Below are 12402 nucleotides of genomic sequence, written 5' to 3' on the forward strand. Positions count from 1 at the left end.
GCCGAGAGGAGTATAGAAAGTGGAGGGGTGAAATCAAGAAGGAAATTAGGAAAGCAAAGAGAGGGCCTGAAAGAATATTGGCAAGCAAAATCAAGGTGAACCCAAAAATGTTTTATCAATACATTAAGAGTAAGAGGATAACTAAGGAGAGAGTTAGGGCCCATAAAAGACCAAAAAGGCAACCTATGTATAGGGTTGGAAGATGTTGGCATTGTTGTTAATGAATAATTTGCGTCTGTCTTCACAAAAGAGGGGGATCGATGCAGATATTGTAGTTAAGGAAGAGGCGTGTGAAGTATTTGATGTAATAAACATAGGGAGAGAGGAAGTATTAATGGGATTAGCATCCTTGAAAGTTGATAAATAATTACAGGCCAGTAAGTCTCATCTCAGTAGTGGACAAATTATTGGAATCTCTTTTGAGAGACAGGATAAACTGTCACTTAGAAAGGCACAGGTTAATCAAGGATAGTCAGCATGGATTTGTTAAGGGAAGATCTTGTCTGACCAACTTGATTGAATTTTTTGAAGAAGTAACAAGGAAGATAGATGAGGGTAGTCAACTGATGTGGTCTACATGGATTTTAGCAAGGCTTTTGACAAGGTCCCACATGGCAGACTGGCTAAAAAAATAAAATCTCATGGGATCCATGGAAATGGAGAAAGGTGGATACAAAATTGGCTCAGTGGCAGGAAACAAAGGGTAATTGTTGATGGGTGTTTTAGTGACTGGAGGGCTATTTCCAGTGGTGTTCCGCAGGGCTCAGTAATGGGTCCCCTGCTTTTTGTGGTATATATTAATGATTTGGACATAAATGTAGGGGCCATGATCAAGAAGTTTGCAGACAACACAAAGATTGGCCATGTGGTTGATAGCGAGGAGGATAGCTGTAGACTGCAGGAAGATATTGATGGTCTGGTCAGATAGGCAGAACATGGCAAATGGAATTCAACCTGGAGAAGTGTGAGGTGATTATACTTAGGGAGATCAAACAAGACAAAGGAATACATGATTAATGGGTAAATACTAAGAAGTGTAGAGAAAGTGAGGGACCTTGGAATGAAAGTTCACAAATCCTTGAAGGTAGCAGGGCAGAAGGTGGTTAAGAAGGCATATGGTATCCTTTCCTTTATTAGCCGAAGTATAGAATATAAGAGCAGGGAGGTTATGCTGGAACTGTATAACTCATTGGTTAGGCCACACTTGAGTGGTGTGTGCAGTTCTGGTCACCTCATTACAGAAAGGATAGCTTAAACTGGCTACTGCTAACTTAAACTGGTTACTGAGCTCTAGCAGAGCTGACACAGCATTGTTTTCAGAATATAAATTGACGGGACTCTCAGTGATGCTTGTCTGCACTGAGTGTGAAGAAGGGAGTTTGGTAAGTGAGTGAATTTTAAGGGTTAATCTTTCAAGACTAGTTTTTGTTTTGTTTTGTTTACATCTAGCAATTAATTGAAATTACTCTTTCAGTTATAAGGTAAGTTAGGGTTCATGCTGTTTTAAAAAGGGGTATACTAATACTCTGAGAGTAACTGTAGCTAGTTAATTAGATAGCTAGCTTAAACTCGTTACTGAGCTCTAGCAGAACTCTAGCAGAGCTTTCGCAGAGCTGACACAGCATTGTTTTCAGAGTGTAAGTTCAGGGGACTTTCAGTGCTGCCTGTCTGCACTAAGTGCTGCTGGAGGGCACAGAGTATTAAGAAGCGAGTTTGGTAATTGAAGGAGTTAGGTAAGGAGGGGAACAATAAATTAGGAAAAAAATAAATTTGAGTGCACAGAGTGTAAAGTGGGAAGTTGGTGCGTGAGGGAAGGGCTCCTTTCTTTCTTTATTTCTTTATTTCTTTCCTCTACCTTTTTTCATCCTCCAGTAGCTGCCTCTCTCTTTGGTTCAGGGGAAGAAGCTGATTGGTGAGTAACTGGTAAGCTGTTTTACTTCTCATTGTAATAAGTTTTTAAAGTTACGTTATGGCAGGTCAGCTCGGCCAAGTGGAATGTACATCCTGTAGTATGTGGGAGGTCATGGAGGTCATGTGGGAGTGTCCTAGACAAACACATCTGCAGGAAGTGTCACCGTGTGCAAAAGTTTCAGCTCCGGGTTTTGGAACTCGAGCGGTGGCTGGAGTCACTGTTGTGCATCCGCAAGGCAGAAGACTACGTGGATAGTACATTTAGGGAGGTGGTCACACTGCAGGTTAGGAGCATGCAGGCTGAGAGGGAATGGGTGACCGCCAGGCAGTCTAAGCGAAGGCAGTGCAGGAGACCTGAGTCTATCTTGCTTGCTAATCGGTTTTCCGTTTTGGATACTGGTGAGAGCGATGGTTTCTCGGGGGAGTGCAGCCAGAGCAAGGTCCATGGCACCATGGGTGGCTCAGCTGCACAGGAGGGAAGGAAGAAGAGTGGAAGAGCAGTAGTGATAGGGGATTCAATAGTCAGGGGATCAGACAGGGATTTCTGCGGCAGCAAATGTGGCTCCAGGATGGTGTGTTGCCTCCCTGGCGCCAGGGTCAAGGATGTCACGGAGCGGCTGCAGGACATCCTTCTGGGGGAGGGTGATCAGCCAGAGGTTGAGGTCCTGAAAGCAGATTTTAGGAAGTTAGGAAGGAAATTGAAAAGCAGGACCTCCAAAGCAGTAATCTCAGGATTACTGCAAGTGCCATATCCGAGTGAGCATAAGAATAGGGGGATTGATTGATTGAACATGTGGGTGGAAAATTGGTGTAGGAGGGAGTGCGTCAGTTTCTGAAGCATTGGGACCAATTCTGGGTCAGGTGGGACCTGTATAAGATGGACGGGCTACACTTAACAGGACCGGAACTAACATCCCCGCAGGGAGATTTGCTAGTGCTTGTTGGGGAGGGTTTAAAATAGCTTGTCAAGGGGATGGGAAACTGAGGGGTAGCTCAAATTGGAAGTAAAGCTGGTAACAGGAGGTAGAAAAGTAGCAAGTGACATTAGAAGGCAGGTGAAACAAAGGCAAGCATCAACTAGGCTTAGAATGCAGAATGTCAAGAAGACAAGGTTAAGGGCACTCTACCTGAATGTACGCAGCATTCGTAACAAGGTAGATGATTTAAATGCCAAAATAGAGGTAAATGGGTATGATCTAATTACCATAACGCAAGTGTGGCTACAGGGTGACTAAGACAGGGAACTGAGCATTCAAGGATATTTGACATTTAGGAAGGACCGGCAAAAAGGAAAAGGAGGTGGTGTTGTGCTGATAATAAGGGATGGAATCAGTACATTGGTAAGGGAGGATCTCAGATTGGAAGAACAAAATGTAAAATCTGTTTGGGTGGAGCTAAGAAACAGCAAGGAGCAGCAAACATTGGTAGGAGCTGTTTATAGGTCACCAAACAGTAGTGGTAGTGTGAGGCATGGTATTAATCAGGAGATTAGAGAAGCATGTAATCATGGGTGACTTCAATCTGCATATAGACTGGATGAATCTAATGAGCACCAATGTTGTGGAGGACGAGTTTCTGGAGTGTGTTGGGAATGGTTTTCTAGAGCAGTATGTTGAGGGACCGACTAGAGAACAGGCTATTTTAGATCTAGTATTACGTAATGAGAAAGGGCTAATTAATAATTGTGTTGTAAAAGAACCTTTAGGGATGAGTGACCATAATATGATAGAATTTTACATTATGTTTGAAAGTGAGGTAGTTCAAGCTGAAGACAGGTTGTTAAATTTGAACAAAGGAAATTATGAAGGTATGAGGGGCAAATGCTCAAAGGTGGATTGGAAAAATACATTAAAAAAGTATGACAGTATATAGGTAATGGATAGTCTTTAAAGAATTATTATATAGTTTACAGCAACTATACATACCTTCAAGGCACAAAAGCCCCAAATTAAAGGCAGTCAACAGTGGATTACAAAGGAAGTTAAGAATTGTATAAGATTAAAAGAAAAGGCCTAAAAAGTTGCCAGAAATAGTAATAAACCTGAGGATTGGGAGGATTTTAGAATTTAGCAAAGTAGGACAAAGACTTGCAGGTTGATAGGTAAATAGGTCATTGTAAATTGCCCCTAGTATAGGTAGGTGGTAGGAGAATGGTGGGAATATGGGATTACAGTAGGATTAGTATAAATGGGTGGTTGTTGGTCGGCACAGACTCGGTGGGCCGTCGGGCCTGTTTCAGTGCTGTATCTCTAAATAAAATAAATAAAAGAAACTGATAAAGAAAGAGAGAATAGAATATGAATGTCAGCTAGCAAAAAATATAAAGATGGACTGGAAAAGCTTCTATAGATACGTAGAAAGGAAATGTTTGGCTAAGACAATTGTGGGTCCATTATAGGCAGAGTCAGGAGAATTTATAATGGGGAATAGAGAAATGGCAGAGAAATAAATGATTACTTTGTGTCTGTCTTCACTGAGGAAGATACAAGAAATCTCCCGGAATTAGAAATGCAAGGGACTAGGGAGAATGAGGAATTGAAGGAAATTAGTATTCGTAAGAAGGTTGTATTGGAGAAATTAATGGGGCTGAAGGTTGATAAGTTCCCAGGACCTGATATTCTACATGCCAGAGTGTTGAAATAGGTAGCTATGGAGATAGTGGATGCATTAGTGATCATCTTCCAAAATTCTATAGACTCTGGAGTGGTTCCTGCAGATTGGAAGGTCGCAAATGTCACCCCACTATTTAAGAAGGGAGGGAGACAGAAAACAGGGAATTACAGACCTGTTAGCCTCACATCAGTCATTGGGAAAATACTTGAATCTATTCTCAAAGATGTGATAAATGGACACTTGGATAATAATGATCTGACTGGGCATAGTCAACATGGATTTATGAATGGGAAATCATGTTTGACGAACCTGTTGGAGTTTTTTGAGGATGATACTAACAGAATTGATAAAGGGGAGTTAGTGGACATAGTATACTTGGATTTTCAGAAGGCTTTTGATAAAGTCCCCCACAGGAGGTTGATTAGCAAAATTAAAGCACATGGGATAGAAGGTAACATACTGACATAGATTAAGGATTGTTTCACAGGCAGAAAACAGAGAGTAGGAATAAACGGGTGATTCTCGTGTTGGCAAGCTGTGACTAATGGGGTCCCGCAGGGATCAATGTTTGAGCCCAAGCTGTTCATAATATATATCAATGATTTGGATGTGGGGCCAAATGTAGTATTTCCAAGTTCGCAGATGACACAAAACTAGGTTGGAATGTGTGTTGTGAGGAAGATGCAAAGCAGCAATTAGAACAGACTTAGTGAGTGGGCAAGAATGTGGTAGATGGAATATAATGTGAAAAAATGTGAGGTTATCCACTTTGGTAGGAGGAATAGATGTGCAGAGCATTTCTTAAATTTTAAGAGATTTTCCAAATGTCCTACCACTGCCTGAATGATGGCTTCCAGCATTTTCCCAATGACAGATGTCAGGCTAACTGGCCTATAGGTTCCTGCTTTCTGTCTCCCTCCTTTTTTGAATAGGATTGAATTAAATTTGCAGTTTTCAAATCCGCTGTGACCTTTCCAGAATCGAGGGAATTTTGGAAGATTACAACCAATGCATCCATTATCTCTGCAGCCACTTGTTTTAAGACCCCAGGATGCAAGCCATCAGGTCCAGGGGACATGTCAGCCTTTAGTCCCATTAATTTTCCTAGTACTTTTTCTCTAGTGATTGTGATCGTTTTAAGTTCCTCTCTCCCTTTTGCCCCTTGATTTTCTACTATTCTTCAGATTTCTTTGTGTCTTCTTCCATGAAGATAAATACAAAATACTTGTTCAAAGTCTCTGCCATTTCTTTGTTTCTCATTACTTCCCCAGTTTCATCCTCTAAGGGACCGTTTACTTTAGCTACCCTTTTCCTTTTTATATACTTGTAGAAGCTCTTACTGTCTGTTTTAATACTATCAGGAGTAGGGTTCTGATCTCTGAGGCCCAGCTTTTAAATGAACGTTGCCTTCTGGACATGAAGGATTGTGGGAATCACCAGGGAGTGTGCTGAACATTCCAAGAGTTGGCTTTGCTCAGTTGGTAGCATTTCTCCTTAAAGTCAGAAGGTTGTGGGTTCAAACCTCATCATGGAGTTGAGCACATATTCTAGACAGTCACTTCAGTGCAACAGTGTGTGTGTGCTGCATTATTAGGTGAGATATTAAAGTGAGGCCCTTTCTGCCTGCTCATTTTGATATAAAAGATCCCCTAGCACTGTCTGATGAAGAATAGGGTGCCCTGTTCAACATTTATCCTTTAGCTAACATCATTAGAAACAGATTGTGATCATTCATTTGCTGTTTGTGGGACCTTGCTGACCAATGCTAAGGTGCTGTATAAATGTAGGTTCTTTCCACTTGCTTTAGTACATGGTGGATGTGAGGTGAAATCCAAAAGTCCTTTGGTTTCCCTCACACACAAGTAGAGCGGTATTTTGAAGGGAACGCAGAGGTGTTGTGGGAGTTCCGATATATATCACGGTGTAGTACAAATCCGGCATAAAAGGTTCAAAAACCGCTAACAAACACCAACAAAAGGTCCTGACCACTTGTCAGCATCTGCCTATTTCAAATGGGAACTTCCTTTGTCTGCTGCTCACTTTCCACACCTTCCCCTATTCTCCATACCATCATGTCCTGGAACTGGCAATATACAGGCTGTTAATGGTACAGAAAATTTACCTTAATATTTCAGAAATATTGTCTATTTATTGCACATGCCCACTCATTGAGTCATAAAATGATACAGAAGGAGGCCATTCAGCCCATCAAACCTGTGCTGGCTCTTTGGTAGAGCTTTCCAACTAGTCCCAATCCCCTGCTCTTTCCCATAGCCCTGCAAATCTTTTCCTTCAATTACTTATCCAAATCCCTTTTGAATTGGAAGTCCATTCCCAATTACCCCAATTCACCGCTGGTTCTTTTCCCAGTCACCTTAAATCTATGTGTCCCCTGGTTAACGACCTTTCTGCCACTGGAAACAGTTTCTGTTTATTTTGAACAACTCTATCAAATATCCTCTTAACCATCTCTGGTCTAAGGAGAACAATGTCAGCTTTTACAGTCTCTCCACATAACTGAAGTCTCTCCTTCCTGGTACCATACTAGTAAATCTCTTTTGATTTTATTCTTTCATGGGACGTGGGCATTGTTGGCAAGGCCAGCATTTGTTGCCCATCCTTAACTGCCCTTGCCAACTGAGTGGCTTGATAGGCCATTTCAGAGGGCAGTTATGAGTCAACCACATTGCTGTGGGTCTGGAGTCACATGTAGGCCAGACCAGGTAAGGACAGCAGATTTCCTTCCCAAAGGGCATTAGTGAACCAGATGGGTTTTTATGACAATCGATGATAGTTTCATGGCACCATTACTGAGACGAGCTCCAATTCCAGATTTTTATTAATTAATTGAATTTATTAAATAATTCAATTTAAATTCCACCAGCTGCTGTGGGGGGATTTGAATCTGTGTCCTTAGGGCATTAGCCTGGTCCTCTGGATTACTAGTTCAGTGAAATTTATCACCACGCCACCATCTCTCATCCAAGGCCTGACATTCCTCCAAAAGCGTGGTTTAGACATGTTTAGCATAACTTTCTTGCTTTTATACTCTGCCTCTATTAATAAAGCTAAGAATCCCTTAAACAGCTTTCTCAACTGCCCTGCCACCTTCAAAGATTTGTGTACATATACTCTCAGGTCTCTCTGTTCCTGCACCCCCTTTAAAATCGTATAATTTAGTTTATACTGTCTCTCATCATTCTTCCTACTAAAATGAATCACTTCACACTTCTCTGCATTAAATTTCATCTGCCATGTGTCTGCCCATTTCACCAGTCTGTCTATCTCCTCCTGAAATCTGTTATTATCCTCCTCATTTCCAAATTTTGTGTCATTTGCAAACTTTGAAATTATGCCTGGTATATCTAAACCCAAGCTATATATATATATATATATATATATATATATGTTCCATACCATTAAACCTCATACACTAGGTATATGTTAAAGGAAACATGACCTTTCCCAAGTGAGATGAAAGAAGGGATATCAAATGGGTTGGAGTGTGCCATCTATCAAGGGCCTGGTATGGAATCGATCCAAATCAAACAAACAACAACTTGCATTTATATAGTACATTTAATGTAGTAAAATGCCCCAAACTGCTTCTCAGGAGTGTTATCAAAAAGGCTGGCGGAGGTTACAGAGATAGAGAGGGACGAGGCCAAGAAGTGATCCAAAAACAAGGATGAGAATTTTAAAATCTCATAAATGAAGCTCAGATTGGCATTACCTTAACTGTGTAGTTGATCAGCGGTGTACCGCAGGGATCGGTGCTTGGACCCTTGCTGTTTGTAGTGTACAATAATGATTTAGATGTGAATATAGGAGGTATGATCAGTAAGTTCGCAGGTGACATGAAAATTGGTGGTGTTGTAAATAGTGAGGAGGAAAGCCTTAGATTACAGGACGATATAGATGGGCTGGTATGATGGGCGGAGCAGTGGCAAATGGAATTTATTCCTGAGAAGTGTGAGGTGATGCATTTTGGGAGGACTAACAAAGCAAGGGAATATACAATGGATGGTAGGACCCTAAGAAGTACAGAGGGTCAGAGGGACCTTGGTGTACTTGTCCATAGATCACTGAAGGCAGCAGCACAGGGAGATAAGGTGGTTAGGAAGACATATGGGATACTGGCCTTTATTAGCCAAGGCATAGAATATAAGAGCAGGGAGGTTATGATGGAGCTGTATAAAACGTTAGTTAAGCCACAGCTGGAGTATTGTGTACAGTTCTGGTCACCACACTATAGGAAGGTTGTGATTGCACTGGAGAGGGTGCAGAGGGGATTCACCAGGATGTTGCCTGGGCTGGAGCATTTCAACTTATGATGAGAGACTGGATAGGCTAGGGTTGTTTTCCTTAGAGCAGAGAAGGCTGAGGGGGGACCTGATTGAGGTATACAAAATTATGAGGGGCATTGATAGGATAGATAGGAAGAAACATTTTCCCTTAGCGGAGAGGTCCATAACCAAGGGGCATAGACTTAAGGTAAGGGGCAGGAGGTTTAGGGGGATTTGAGGAAAATATTTTTCACCAAGAGGCTGTTGGAATCTGGAACACACTGCCTGAAGGGGTGGTAGAGGCAGGAACCCTCACAACATTTAAGAAGAATTTAGATGAGCACTTGAAACGTCATAGCATACAAAGCCACGGGACAAGTGCTGGAAAATGGGATTAGAATGGATAGGTGCTTAATGGCTGGCACAGACACGATGGGCCGAAGTGCCTGTTTCTGTGCTGTATAACTCTATGACTCTATAAATCTATCAGCTGGATCAAACTCCAGAATATCTTATGCTTTATCAGATATTCCGACTTTACGGTAACTTTGCATGCTTTAATGTGTGCTGATTTGGTGCTATTGAGGGAGTTATAATGGACAGTGATTGTCACCTGGTTTCTGGTATTTGACCAGCATAGATATCATTCAGTTAAAGACGCAGGTTTTACAACACAGAAGAGCAAAGTACATCATCCCTCCTCCACTGACACAGTCTTTAGGAGTCATACAATGAGCATATTATACAGGAAGGACTTTATATTTGTCTCCCATCATGACAAAATCACAAGAAATGCACTTTATCCAAATCTGTGATATAAGTGAGGCTTATTGGGTGGAGTGAAGAAAGAGTGTTAATTGCAGGGTTATCATACTCCAGTAATTGGATTTGAACAATGCTGTGTTCAAACAGAAGAGGGTTCTATTGCATCATATAATATATTCAAAACATCATATTCTTCATGCTCTGGCTGGAAACATTAGATTAATATCAGTTCTGTCACAGTCACAGCCTCAGATCTGATAAGCTGTCAGTATCAATTGTACTAATAATAGTGCTGTCTTTTCACTGAAGCTTTAACGCAATAAAAGATGTGATTGCAGAAGGCAAAATGTTCACAATATTAAAAAAAATGGAGCTCACTTGTTAAGGTCAACTTATGACAGAATGAGCAGTGTAAGAAGTTGTTTCCAACTTTTGATTTGCACTTTCTATGCTGGTGGAGGTGGCAGATGATAGTTCTAGGGAACTGAAGTTTTCCATGTGCCATGTGTCAGTATCAGGCACTGCTGGGTCAGTCACAGCATGGGCCGGATAAATAGCAATGGTGCCTCTACTCCTCCCCAACAACATAATTTAATCTTGGCATCGGAACAGTACCCACCTCTCCTGATTCAATAGGACATTCCTATTTCCCACATCAGAATTCCTAACTGTGGCCATTTCCATGCTGTGGATCATGCACAGTACAACTCAATTCAGATGACCAAAAATAATTTCACTGGCCTTCAGTTTAGGGAGGTTTCCATTCTGAGTCTAAGCTGGATCTGAACTAGAGTACAGGAGGTGAAACCCAAGCTAGAGAACTACACTTCATCTCCCTCCAACTATTAAGATCTTTTTGTTTTAATACAAAACATAATAATTATAGTTCAGCTCATTTGATCATTTAAGCCACAATTTGATTGAATTGATTCCACCAGACAGAATCTTAGATGAAGGTGTTATTGTGACAATAACAACCAACATGCTTGACTGCTCACACTCAGTGCCAATGATGAAAGATAAATTCAGTTGTTAAACTGAACAGTTAACAATCAAAGGGACAATGTAAGCATAATAGTATTTATCTGAATCTTTCTATCTGTGTGCAGATATGTACTGGAGTGACTCACTCTGTGGCGATGGTTCTGGTATCCCAATTAATATCTTGTCTACCATCCCCCACACTTGGTACCTTGTCTACCAACCCCCACACTCGGTACCACCTTGTCTACCATCCCCCATACTCAGTACCTTGTCTACCATCTCCCACACAGTACCATTTCTACCATCCCCCATGCTCAGTACCATTTCTACCATCCCCCATGCTCAGTACCTTGTCTACCATATCCCACACTCAGGAATACCTTGTCTACCATCCCCCACACTCGGGGACACCTTGTCTACCATATCCCACACTCGGGGATACCTTTTCTACCATCCCCCACACTCAGTACCTTGTCTACCATCCTCCACACTCGGTACCTTATCTACCATACCCCACACTCAGTACCTTGTCTACCATCCTCCACACTCGGTACCTTGTCTACCATCCTCCACACTCGGTACCTTGTCAACTATATCCCACACTCGGGGATACCTTTTCTACCATACCTCACACTCAGTACCTTTTCTACCATCCCCCACACTTGGTACCTTGTCTACCATCCCCCATACTCGGTACCTTGTCTACCATCCCCCACACTTGGGGATACCTTGTCTACCATCCCCCATACTCTGTACCTTGTCTACCATCCCCCACACTTTGGGATACCTTGTCTACCATCCCCCACACTCGGGGATACCTTGTCTACCATATTTCACACTCGGGAATATCTGGTCTACCATCCCCCACACTCAGTACCTTGTCTACCATCCCCCACACTTGGGAATACCTTGTCTACCATATCCCACATTCGGGACACCTTGTCTACCATCCCCTACATTTGGTATCTTGTCTACCATCCCCCACGCGCAGGGATATCTTGTCTACCATCCCCCACACTCAGTACCACCTTGTCTACCATCTCCAAAACTCGGTACCACCTTGTCTACCATCCCCCACACTCAGTACCACCTTGTCTACCATCTCCAAAACTCGGTACCACCTTGTCTACCATCCCCCAAACTCAGTACCACCTTGTCTACCATCTCCAAAACTCAGTACCACCTTGTCTACCATCCCCCACACTCAGTACCACCTTGTCTACCATCTCCAAAACTCGGTACCACCTTGTCTACCATTCCCCACAATCGGTACCCTGCCTCAGTGGCACCGCTACATTTTGGAACTCACCTCATAGGAGATCACAGCTGTAATCTGGTATCCTGTCATATCATGGCTCCAATGTCTTATATAACCATACCACCCTGAATTATGTATTTAAATATTATATGCCTGGATCAGTAATGTGAATGACTGGATAGTGCACTGACAATATAGAACTCTGTTAAATTCAGGCTACTATTTAACTTGAGGTCGCCATGTTTGAACTAAGGGTCTTTTGATATCACTGTATCAAACTGAACAGAAAAGTAGGGAACTCATTCCCCTTCCCACAATCAGTTTGTGAACACCTTGCTCAATATCTCTATTCACTACAATTGATAGGAGGCAACAAGGGTCAGTAGTTAAGAAATTGAACCCAGTCTTAGACAACGAAGAAAGGTAATGAGGTCTGTTACAGCGAGTGCAAATAGAATCCCTTTAAACTGGACAGCAGGCAACATGCAACACATTGTGAATCATTCACACATCCAGCAATTGTATTGTGTTTCATTTCAGATCTAAAAAACGTCCTAATTATTTTTTTGTGAACATTTGAACTTA

At 42.0% G+C, this 12402-nt stretch overlaps 1 protein-coding gene across 7 annotated transcripts in view; it reads right to left on the bottom strand.

The window, feature by feature from the left end:
• Window positions 1-12402, bottom strand: part of cpne2 (copine II) — a 341237-nt gene that overhangs the window by 146312 nt on the left and 182523 nt on the right. The gene's annotated exons all lie outside the window — the stretch shown is intronic.

This window comes from Heterodontus francisci, chromosome 17 (assembly GCF_036365525.1).
Source record: "Heterodontus francisci isolate sHetFra1 chromosome 17, sHetFra1.hap1, whole genome shotgun sequence".
In the NCBI taxonomy this organism is placed as follows: domain Eukaryota; kingdom Metazoa; phylum Chordata; class Chondrichthyes; order Heterodontiformes; family Heterodontidae; genus Heterodontus; species Heterodontus francisci.